Here is a 13,551-nt window from a genome sequence, read left to right on the forward strand (position 1 = left end):
GATAGGAAGAGGTTCACGAGAAGAGAATGAGAACCGCCCGCTTCGAGTTTGCATCGGTGGCAACGAAATCGAGGTGGTTGAAGAGTTCGTGTACTTGGGCTCACTGGTGACCGCCGACAATGATACCAGCAGAGAGATTCGTAGACGCATCGTGGCAGGAAATCGTGCTTACTTTGGCCTCCGCAAGACACTTCGGTCGAACAGAGTTCGCCGTCGTACGAAGTTGACCATCTACAAGACGCTGATTAGACCGGTAGTTCTCTACGGGCACGAGACCTGGACCATGCTCGTGGAGGTGTCTTCGAACGGAAAGTGCTGCGTACCATCTACGGTGGAGTGCAGATGGAAGACGGCACATGGAGACGGCGAATGAACCATGAGTTGCATCAGCTGCTGGGGGAACCGCCCATCGGTCATACCGCGAAAATCGGACGACTACGGTGGGCCGGGCACGTAGCCAGAATGTCGGACAATAGCCCGGTGAAAACGGTTCTCAATTGCAATCCGACCGGTACAAGAAGACGTGGCGCGCAGCGAGCACGATGGATCGACCAGGTGGAAGACGATTTGCGGACCCTTCGCAGACTGCGTGGCTGGCGACGCGCGGCCATGAACCGAGTGGAATGGAGGAATCTTTTGTATACGGAACAGGCCACTTCGGCCTTAATCTGTTAATAAATAAAAAAAAATCACACCGCCATCTCGTGAAACTCTCCGTATAGTACTTCTGTGTTGAGAATCAATTTTTTGTGATGTATGATGAATTGTGATTAATTCACCTAAAAGTGTGATAGAAAAATTATTTCTTCAAATTTTCAAGATAAAGTGAATGATAGAGTTATAGAAAATTAATTAAAAGCAAATTTGCTAAACACGAAAATTCTTCAAAATGTAATGTTATTAAGATAAAGCAACCAAAAGATAATTTTTTCATTATATTTTTTTTAAAATGTTCTTTAAAGTCGTTGAAATTATGGAAATACAGATATTTGTCGAAGATGTTAACATTTTTACTTGAAAACTTGTGTGAGCAAAGTAGTTAAAAAACATCGCTATTTTGAACGCCATTAACTAAATGTTGTTAGAATATGTGGAAGGCATTTTGATTTTTCGAGAAAGACAGCGAAAAGTACTACAATGGGCATGCACGGGCCTATATATCACAATACTTTTCGTCCATTAATGTTTTGCATTTCATATTATGATAAATTGGAATTTTTTAAATTTTTGGTGATTATTTCTATTTGTCAAATGTTCTACAAAATTATTGGGAGTAACAAAACACACAAATAAATCGCAAATTCGTTTTTGTAATCTCAAAATTACGATTTCTTCATAAATTAACACTATTTTGAATGCAAGTAATTAAGAAATTCTGAAGAAATTGCGACTGCAAATTAAATAATATTAAACACCGTTTTATGCCAATTAGCACAACCTCTTCGATGAGCCATTCAGCTCCCGACTGGTTTGCGAACTACGCGGTCTATTCTCCGACGATGGACCTAGACTACTCCGACGGAAAGTTCCCCGCTGAGAGAAGTTCATCCAAGTGCCTAGGTCAGTTTGGCGATTCCGGTGAAGAAGGGCATCCGGTTCGCTGCTGTACCGACGACCCGCAACTGGTTTTGTCTCGTCGCGGTCTACTCCGTCTAGACACCGGCGGTGAATCTAGTTAACGCCGACGAAGAGTTCCCCGGCAAAAGAAGCTCTTCCGATTCTTCTTTGGTTTTCGGTTTATTTCTATCGGTGCCGTGCTACTCTATCCGGCGCTCTGTCGTAGTCTACTCGACTATTTCTCGACGGCGGATCTAGCCTACTTCGGCGAAGACTTTCCCAGAGATCAATCATCTCTCGAAAACGTTGTTCGCTGTTCAGCACGCCATTTTCGCTGTAAGTCGGTCATGATCTGTGTCACCACCCTGTCGACCGCGTACCACGCTTATGTCATTCTGTAGACGACATTATCCGGGTTGATGACCGGTCCTCCCGTTTCAAGTGTCTCTCTGCGCGCCGCTTCGAACTTTGGACATTCGAAGACCACTTGCTTCGGTGTTTCCTCAATGTTCTTAACTCCAAACACAATGATGACGTTGCGTGCCCGAGCCAGTGAAGATGCTTCCTGAAGCAGCCGTGGCACGACAGGAGCTTTTTCAGGTGTAAGTTCATCTCACCGTGCTTTCTATTGACTCACGTCGACAGGTTTGGGATGAGCCGGTAGGGTAAGTCAGATGGAGATCTTCTCTGCGAATGCCTCCGACGATATCTCCTGTTCATTCATTTTCGCCATCACGAGTGGGTACGCGTCGCCTCAGGGATGTAGATATTTGTATGTTTGTTATAGTAAGGATTAAAATGCTTCAAAAGTCTGGCATGTGATGAATTGATACTGTGTAGGACCCACGACATACTTTCGTGCTACTTTCACTACTACATGAAGGTATTAATTAGTGGGGGGGGGTTCGTTGTGCTTTGGTGGCACCTCTACCTTCTGCTATATCTCGGATCCTCACTTGCTTCATGAAATAGCTCGATCATTGAGCTTTGATGTAACTCTATGCTTTTCTCTTGCTTCGCGTCTCCATCTATTACGTCGCCATCTAGCTTTTGTTCCAGTGAGCCGTTTAGATGCCGATTGCAGAAGCCATTTGACTCATGTTTCCGTGAGTCATTAAGATCCCAGCCTTATCACGATCTACTCGGATAAGCCCCGGCGGTGAATTCACCATACTCTGACTGAGAGTTCCACAACGAAGGAATTTCTCCCGACACCAACCATTATTAGTGGAGATATTTGTTTTTGTGTCATGGCACGGTTTCCGCTATTAACTAAAAGTCATTCTAAATCGATTTTCTGTATGTGAGCTAATTCATAAATACTTAAGGCATAAGTACGTTAGGCATACATACGTTAAGCATAAGTACATTAGCCATAATGGACGTTAGGCATAATGGACGATTGGAATAATATACGTTAGGCATAATGGACGGTTGGCATAATTCACAAAAACGTAAAAGTAATAGCAAGGCTTTCGTTATTATATAGATATCAATCCTACACTTGTTTTCTCGGGCCTAACGAGAGGCGCGAGGCGAGAAACTAAAAATACCACAAGTGTAGGGTTTTTTTCAATTTTTTCCGTGGACTAGATGAAGAAAGTATCACTTGATTTAAGTCAACAGTTTGGTACAAGCACATTTCAAGCCTATTATATGTATAACCAATACAGTTGCATCCAAATATTTAAAAAAAAGCCAAATAATGAACAAAGATTATGTTTTGGAGTCTATGGAAACTTGCACAGTTATGTACAGCATCAGCCTTTGGCTACAGATTTTAGGTTTGTGACGATACCTTTTTCGTTTGGGTACCTCGTCATAGTACACAAATAAACTCTCCCTCGTATCAAACAGTTTCCGTAATTCTATTTTGATGGCCTCAAGAATATAATCATTGAACTAAAGAATATAGAAGATAATAAATATTGAAGCCGCAATATTCTTTTATTCGTTGAACAAATAATAAAAGCATCATTCTTTCTTTCATGAACTGTTCTTGAAGAGCACATATTTTCTTCTTGGACAATTGCACCATACAGGTATGTAGAGAGTTAATCTAAGTTGATGTGTGTTATTCATACCTTAAGGGTTTATATACAAAGTTGTGGCGATAAAATAAGCTAAGTTCGTGATTTTTGGAGGGTGTTATGCAATTTTTTTTTTCAAAATTCAAGGCTTTTGAGCGACTTGGCGGAATATCACAGTTAATCTTCTTAAGTCTTCCGTTTGATTCCACTATATTAATAATAATGAAAAACAATTGCTTTTCACCATCAATCAGATACTATTTTTTCAACTGTTACTTGTAGTCTTCACTTCATATCACTCTAAAGAAAATTTAGCTCATTTAGTCATTTAAAATTAATTGAAAGTACGTAGAGAAATTAACGCAAACTGAGTTTCCGAATTCGGCCTGCTTATTTTATTTGAGTTCAGATTTATTCAAGTATATACAGTAGAATAAAATGTTGATCGAGTTTGATCAGCTTCCAGAGTAATTCTACCACATCTAAAAAGTTCAAACATTTACGCTCTTATCATTCTAGGCCATCACCGCCAAAAATTTATTTTTTTGAAGTGATAATTTATGCGTAACGTGCATTATGCCAATCGTCCATTATGACTAACGTCCATTATGCCTAACGTATATTATACCTGACATGATTCCTAATATATTAGAGATCATGAAACAGTTCACAAAATCATAAAGTATTGCTCATGTATTCGTAATTTATGATTCCTACTGTGTTTCCACTATTCGTACTCATAAAATAGTTCACAAAATCATGAAATGTATTCGTGAACTACTTCATGATTCGTGATAGTTACGACTAGCCATTCGTGCTCGTAAAATAGTTAACAAAATCGGAAAATGTTCATGTGGACGTGAAGTGATTTATGATTCCTAGCGAATTAGTCACACCTGATCATTCGGCCTCGTGAAATAACTCACAAAAGCATACAATTGTATTCATATATTCTTGTTTCGTAGTATAATAGTCACGCCTTACCATATATGTCCGTGGAAAACTTCACAAAATCATGTAATAATGCTGATTGGTGAACTGGTTCATGATTCCTAGTATAATATTCACGACTAATCATTCGTGCTCGTGAAATAATTCACGAAATCATAAATTATCATTTATGGATATTTATGGTTAACTGGTTCATGATTCCTAGTACATGATTCACAACTTATCTTCAGTACTTGTGAATTTTGGAAGATATCCCTAATCATTTTCAATTTCTTAAAACTCTGTACATTATCAAAAAATATCGTATAGTTTTGTTACCAGAAATACATTGTAGATTCACGAATCGTGTCCGTGATATAGATAATAAAACAAGAAACCGTGAATCAGTCACACTTTCGTGATCAAGTTCATATTGTCACGATACTTCGAAAACATAATTCCGATATTAATTAAAAAATAGTATGTCACGATAAGACGAAGAGAATTTACGAATATCATGAGAAAACTGCTCACGAAAATGAGCTCCATTACACCACGTGTCAAATTCGCAAGCGAGTTAAGAAATAAAATATCAATGAACATAACGTGCATAAATGAACATAACGTACATATAAATTACGAAAATCGTGAGTTCCTGAAATTATGAACAAAAATTATTCTACTTGTGAATAAAATCTCCCGATAACATGAATATAAATTATGAATATCGCTACTAAGGTCCTGAAATCACGAACATCAAGCGCTACACTCTGCCATAAAAATCCGATTGTAAACTCATCAATAAACATAGGGGGAACTGGCCACTTCGGACCTAGTAAGGGTTTATGTGGTATAGAACTGGAACGTGTCAACCAATTCACAAAAACATATTTTTTCTGAAACTCTAATCAATTTTGCACATTTTTTTCTAAGACGACTTTTTCCGATCTTTTACTGTATTGTGTATAAACGGTTCTGCGCAAAAGTACATGAAAGGTCCGATTTACCCCAACTCTGTTCCAATTCGGACCACCCATTTCTTATCTATTTTTTGCAATAGAAATGAAATCCTATTTTGGCCTAAGTTATTCCTATTTGATTTTCACTGAATTTCGAATTGTGAAAAGTTTTCTTTGATTTATAAAACTTTGTAGTAAATATACAACGAAAATTAAGAGCTGGGCCAAATTACCTAAAAATTGGTTATGAGCTATAACGTCGAAATATGTAAACCGATTTGCGAAAATTTATGTTTTCCTAAAAGCTCGACCGACAGCGCACACTTCTTCTCACAGAATTTTTCGCGATCGCGTATTAGATCGTATATACTTAAAAGATTCGAATTGGACCAACCCACATTCTATTATTCACACACCGATTAAACGAAAACAGTTGATAGTCTTGCCCAGAGCGCTCCAAAACAACATTCGCCCCTAGCGCATGCACACGAAAACTGAGAACCGCAAAATTTTGTGAGGTAAAACAGAGCTACACGACAGCCATGGAATTGATATATACGCTTTTCATAATATGGCCCTATCAAAGTAACGTGACGAAAATCGTTACAAAGCTCCAAAAATCATGAACATCGTTTAAATATCAGTTCTTTTAGTTGATATATTTTATACAAACTAGTGTTTGTATTATTATGATGATTATGATGTATTAATTATGAACCTGAATCATAACAAAAACTAAACATGGTCAGTGTTAAGTCAGACCGGACTAAGTCGCAAAAGATCAAAAAATGAGATAATGATAGCAATAGATAAAGAATTTCATCAGCAATATTCGACTTTTGCCAGATTTGAAATATGTAACAATAAACAAGAATTATGGCAAAAATTCATTTCCATTTATAGTGTAAAGGATGCTGTGATCCAAACTTTAAACTCGTTTTTCTCGAAATCAATATTTTGTCACTTAGTCCGGTCTGACTTAACACCGACCACATGCCCAGAGAACATCTACAGTAACCCAACCAAACGTTGGAAAAAACGCCATGTAATTTGGATTTACTAGTTTTTGAAAACATTAAAATATTACATAACAGGATGTAGCAACATATTTCTAGAGCAATACACATTATGCTGTAGCTGTTCAGGTTGTTCCGTAAAACTTTTTCTCACATCAAATATTCAGTCTGAGTAATTTGCATTTTCCAGGGAAATCATATTATCCTGTTAAATCCAAATGAACTGTCGAAACCTGACCTCCAAAATGTAGAAACATGTCAACTCAAACTGTGAGCTCCCGGTAAAACAGACAAACAACACGTTTGCTTCAAGGAAAATAACAACAACAGCAGCAACTTTGCTCATATAACATGCACATCTTCATCCGGATTCCAATCCGGCCAGGCCGAAGCATTCCGACAGCTGCAGCACTCCCATATCCAGACAACCGGCAATCAAATCGTTCCGAATAGTTTACATTTTTATGCGCACTCGCAACGTGACGCCCTTCTAAAATTACCTATCCAAACACTTTAGGGACCCCGGTACGGCACACTCGGAATGGCTCATCAGGAAAAATCACAACACCAGCAGCAGCAGCAGCAACAACTTCGAGCTGTTATGCTGAGCTATGCTGTGACACTTCCATCGACATACGACCGTGTCTTCAGATTACCATCCGTCCGGGAAGATGCACTCACATCTTCGCGAGCGCCGCCCAAACCAAAAATGCTACTCAATCGACACGTGTTGGAAATAACGGTTACAAATTTAGTGTTATGCCTGCTGTGCGAGGTATTCGAATGTGACGATCACAGGGTTGGGCTAGTTTTGATTTGTTCGACAATCGATTTATTCAGGTTTTCAAAATTTGATACATTTCAAATCATAATATTTTCAAAGAACATATCATTTCACACGTGATAAAAACTTTTATCAGTATTGCAGCCTACTTTAACAAGAAACACATTATTTTAGAATGACAACAAATCGTAAAAAATAAACTTAGTTCGACTCTGCCCGAAAGTAACATCGATAATCTTCGCATCTCTCGTCACCGCTTTGTTATTGAATGGCTTTTATTTGTTTGTTTTCTCTACACTACCGAACTTTGGCTTCGGAATTGGATTGTTGCTCGTGTATCCATGCAAACACTATAAACACTCAAGTGCATTCTGTTCACCCCGAGTGCGACGTTCGAAAATTTGTTAATTGTAATCGTGCAGTAATAATTCAAAAATTCCACAAGTATCCAATTTCCCAACTTTGTCGGTATTTCCATCTGCCGAATCGGAAAGGGTTACACCGCTCGGCAGCCGGTCCTAAAAATATCTTGCCGAGTCGAGTCGTGACTGCACCGTCCGTGCGTTGATGAAAGTGATCTCTTTCTTTCGTCACATCATTTTTATTAATTAGATGCTGAGTGAAAAATCGCCCCCGCCCTGATTGTTGAGGCGGACGGATGCGGGACTCCTGGTGCTGACACGGGAAAACAGTTGGCAGCTCTGATCGTAATGTTGCATCGCGGCGCATAGCGAAAAGGCGAGTGAGAGGCGCTACTTAGGACGGGTTAACGCATCAGTATTGCAGCTCAGTCTGTGGTTCGGAAAAATGTGGGATGGTAATTTGATTCACGGTCGGCGAGTTTTTTTTCATTCTATTCGATATTTCCCCGACGAGAAGATAGTAGGCGAAGTATCCTGGATGAGATTCTTGGCTGCGATGGATCCATGAAAACAGTTGTGCATTAAGTTGTTTGTTTATGTTACTGCAGAGAAGTACCATGTCAACTATTGGACTGAAGGAAGGGTTTGGTAATGGAGATACAAACAGAGTTGCCAGATACTTTTTCAAATGTCTGCAATAATAATTTTAAAAGTCTGGGAAGTACCAAAAATCTCAGGAAAACTATTCTCGACCAAAAATGACTTCGTTATCTTAAATGAAAATAATGCATTTATATCCCCTAGATAAGTAGAGAAATAGCTTATGGAGGAAAATCCTAAAGTAGATAAAGCTATAATTTGAAACTAGTGTAACCAAAAGCCTTTATTTTCAAAAATCTGTAAATATATATCTGCAACAAAACTAGCAAGCAAACTAAAAAATCTGCAAATATTTGCGTCATCGAAAAAATCAGCAGCTAAAATTAAAAGCCTGCGAATTTGCAGACATATCTGCTAATCTGGCATCTCGGGAAACAAATTAGGTTTCTTGTATTGTAAATCGTTGCTTTCGTTCATTTCACAAATGGGTCACTATTAATAGTTTGTCTCATATTCTTGTGCAAAAAGTTGATTTAAATTGAACGATTTTTAAACGTGACAGAATTAATAAACACTTATATTTAGAACTTTTGCACAGAACATAAATCTACGGTACGGTATATGAACGCGCAATTGGAAATAGTAAACTGAGATAAGGTCACATAAGCTTTCAACAGAAAGCAACAGAGGGAAAATGCGATCCGTGAATAAAACTGGTAGATATTAGAACGAGACAGGTAGATATTAGGATAAATAAAGGGTCGTGTGAAGTGACTGGGCTATTTTGACGATTCTTTTTATAGTTAATAGCACAAAAGACATGCATTCAATCGATTATAATGTAGTCTCTTTCCAGTCATCCTTTTAGCTTGTGTATTGTTTCGTTCGGAATTCTCGTTTCGGGGATATGAATTATTGAGTACTATACAAAAAGAAATGGTTCAAACTAGGAAAATAAGTATTTGAATTCTTGGAAGAGCAAGTGGCAATTGGTAGTGTCCTGGACACATAAAATGCTTTTGAGACATGAACAGTGTGGAAATTACAAGTCTTAACTTTTTGCAAATTAATATGTTTTAGTTTTTTGTTCCTTCAGATGTTCAGTATAACTCAGTGTCATTTTTTGCTACATGCTACATTTCATTACAAATCAGGTCTTCTTAATTTACGAATGACATATTTGAGCATATGGTTCATTAAAAATTCAATTGAAATACGAGAAGTTTAAAAACGTGAAATTTTCATCTTCAAACATCCATATTACCCATCTAGGCCAATTATTTTTCTGAGATGCCCAAGGGTTTTCATTATTATAGTGTATATAAACGCTCAGTGTAGAATTTAATTAAATTGGAGTTAATGTAGCTTTCATTTTATATCACATGCTAGCCCATAGTGTAACGTAACTCGCACGCCGCGCACAACAGATTAGATTGGACATTAACAAATATTTTAGATTAGTATAACATCTTATGACACAACTAAGAAATGGTTAGAAAAGTAGCAGCTGTCATGAATACAAAACTAGAAACGGTAGGATGTGATGGTGGAAAGGAGTAAGACGTGTAAGGAATGATAACTGACGGTACGCGTACTCCAAGAGGTAAATACATCAACTCTGGGAAAACATTCACTTTAATGTGAACTTACACATTATTTTGTCTTTTAGGTGAACTCAGCACGGAAAAGGAAGAAGATGGTTCTCAGAATCCCAATGGTGCTACCGTCTGCCGTGAAGGAGTATGACACGGCTACGCTAAGAGCTGGTGTAGCTTAGCGAGCATTTGCGTCGGCTAATGCTACTATCTTCCTAGCCCCCCGAAGCAAGGGAAGGAGAAGCAGGTTGGAGTGTAGAACACGCCCGTTTCCGTTACACTGAAACCTCCATTTACGAACTCTTTTTTTACGTAATATTCGATTTACGTAACTTTTTTTACGAACTAAATTCGAAATAACGAACTCTTTTTTTACGAACTAAATTCGAAATAACGATTTTTTTTTACGAACTAAATTCGAAATAACGAACTCGTTTTGGAAAGTTTGAGTTCGTACATTACAACGTGAAGTTATATACTTATGTATTCTTAGTTAATTGTTACTAATATAAGTTGGGTATTTTCGAAATGGGGTTGACGAGTGCATGACAGAAATCGATGTCTTGAGCCATTTTGGAATCCAAGACGGCGGCTTCCGGTTTAGATAAATTCTCTATAACATCAACAATATGGGTATTTTCGGGATAGGGTTGACGAGTGTATGACGGAAATAGAACCCATATTGTTCGTTATCAAGAATAATGCTCAACCGGCAATCGTCATATTGAACTTGGAAAAGTTTCCCATTGTCCATTTTCAGCATCTACTTGGCAAGCCCGTTCCAAAAATACCCTTATTGTTATGGTTATCAAAAATATTGCTCAATCGGAAGTCGCCATCTTGGATCTCAAAATGGTTCCAAGTCGTCGAGACAACAGCAAAGCCGGAATCGCCTAACTGACCTCGACAACTGGTTGGTTGGCTCGGTTGCGGAAGAACTTCTCTCGCCGGGGAATTCTCCGTCGGAGTAGGTAGGATTGCCAAGTGTTTTTTTCAGAAAATCTGAGATATTTTTTGAAAAAGTCTGGCGTCTTGATCCATCTAAGAGCTGTATTTGTGACATTTTACTAATGGAATATGCTTGGTTTTTAACAAATATATCGCGACCTACTGAAAATTCGACAATTGCGCCAATTCAGGCTTCATATGCTTAAGTTTCAGCATAGAGAATTCGTCAAATGGCTTAAATGTGCATTTTTGAGCTTTCAGCATTTTGGTTTTGTTGGAATTTCCAGCTGATGAACATTCGGCAAAATTTTGTTTCCAGCCATTCTCAAATAGTAGTTATAGAATCATATTTGTAACTTATTTTGTTAATTGTCATATTGTGTGGATATGTCTGGACAAATTCTCTGAAATCTGGATCAGACAAAAATATATCTGTATATCTGAACGACGCTATAAATCTGGAAAAATCCAGATAAATCTGAAAGGTTGCAACCCTTGGGAGTAGGTCCATCGTCGGGGACTAGACCCAGTCGGGAGCTCAACGAGTAAGTACTGCTGAATAGTACGAGAAGGGAGTTGCGGTGCTGAATGACACAAGGGAGTTGTGTTGCTGGATGGCGCAAGGGAGCACAAGGTATTTCAGACGTCAGCCTTATTCGAAACTTCAGTTGTGGATGTTCACACATTTCAAATCGTGCATGAACCTGGACCTGGACCAGAATAAATCAAACGAAGACTCAGCTGAAATTTTTTTTGGCTTGGATTAAATCAATATTTTTTCTCGTAGTCCCAAAATACCAGAACAGTCAGGTAAAAAACCAAGACGTCTGGTCACCCTACCAAATACACTGTTGAATTTCGAACTGATCGGATTCATGATTCTTAAAATGCTTGCTGAAATGTTTGGATACATAAAAAAAAATCAAATTTCACGAAAGACGAGAAGGAGGGGGAAGGGAGTGGGATATATTACTTAAAATATCAGGTGCCAAATGACTTTACACTATATGAAATGGCCTGAATACGATTTTTCTGACGAAACTGGACAATTGAATCGCTTGTAGAATTCATATTTGTGTACATTCCAATGCACTAAAACTGACCAAATGACGAATACGGTAGATAATAAGTGGATTCCAGCGCAAGATATTTTCAACAAACTTATCATGCAACGGAGTCACATTCCGGGTAAATAAGAAAGGCACGATCCCCATACTAGGTGGATTAAAGCAGGTTGTTCATTTTGAAGCCGCCGATGTGGATTGAATAATGCACATTAGAACCAGGCATAAAGGTATATCACCTTCAAGACCTCTAACAAAAAACAACGGCTTGTAGTGATTGCAAGTAAATAATCATTCCTACATTAAAGATCAGTAAAACAAACAACGGCAGACCCTGTTCCCAAACCTCCGAGCATTAGTAATCTGTTACGGTACAGCCAAAATTACGGGTGCCCGCATAGTTTCACCACCGCCGCCGCCGTGCCGGAAGAATTAACTGTGCCAAATCTGTACCCATCATAATCACTCTATCTATAAACAAAAATAATCTCATTCCGAGAGCAGCGATAATTGCTTGGCAACGCTCATCAGATATTTTTGATGTTTTAATTAACGAAGGAAACTTCGATCTCGGCTCTTGCTCGGCCCTCCATGAACGCAGTTCTCTCCGACCCGGACTGTTGGCTGCAGCAAGTCGTGACGCCCTGATTTCCTTCACGAGCTGACCATTATTCGAATGTGGCCCCGGAGGGAGTCAACAAAACCAATCGACCGCAACATGTGAAATTATATTGTTATTCTCCGCTCCATAGCTTCCAACCGGGCAGCGAGCGAGCGGTGCGGTTCAATCCATTCGCCTTTTCGGCCTAGGAAACGATGATGGTCACGGAGTTATCGTTATTACCGCATTGGTTCGGGCTATTGCGGGTTGCTTCTTCTGCACACCACATTCGGTCATCGTTCATGTTTCGGCAATAGGCATATTAAATCTGAATAATTAAAAGGAAACACGATGCTTAGTTTTGGAGTGTCTTGGAATGGTCAACTGGGATGGTGTGTCGTTGCCCGGCTCCGATTGGATGCTTGATGGGAATAGCCTACAAATGGGAAATCGGTTTTTGTGGCTCGCTCTTGGGTTTGAGGCGTTAAATTTGGATGATTCATGGAAATGTTCATAGTTGTTTTGAAAACTAATTGAATAAATGTTTTATCAGCTTGTTGGCTCTTTCGACAGAACGTAGATTCAGCTTGGACGATGAGAGTTTTAATAGATTTCGGCATGGATGATTTGAATTGGCTACAGTTAAGTGAAAAGTTTTCAGGTCACTGTTTGAAATTATGTTTCATTAATAATGAAGCTTGCCTTAGTTTAGCGATTGGCTGTGCTAGAAGTGAATTAAAATTATATTTTGCAGATTTGCGTCAGTTGTCACAACTTTCGATAGTGAAGAATGAGCTTGTAATGTTAGTGTCTGTAGTCCCTTATTATCCTCTTTCAGGAGTAAACTAACTCGAAAATTTTATGAAACCCGTCTACTACAGTGATGATTCGTTTTATTGGTACCAAGATGTATTTTGGGTTAATAAACCGAGTCTGTTACAATATTCTTGTTAGTACCTAGACATAGTATCATAACACTTTCCTGTTAATTAGTATAATGTTCCCTTCCGAGGTCTTAACGCAAAATTTAACCTTTCAGCAGTCGCGCTGCTCTGAAATTCGAAATTGTCTTAAGGCACCAGCGGGTGCTCGTTCAGTGAGCCAT

This window comes from Topomyia yanbarensis, chromosome 3 (assembly GCF_030247195.1).
Source record: "Topomyia yanbarensis strain Yona2022 chromosome 3, ASM3024719v1, whole genome shotgun sequence".
NCBI lineage: Eukaryota > Metazoa > Arthropoda > Insecta > Diptera > Culicidae > Topomyia > Topomyia yanbarensis.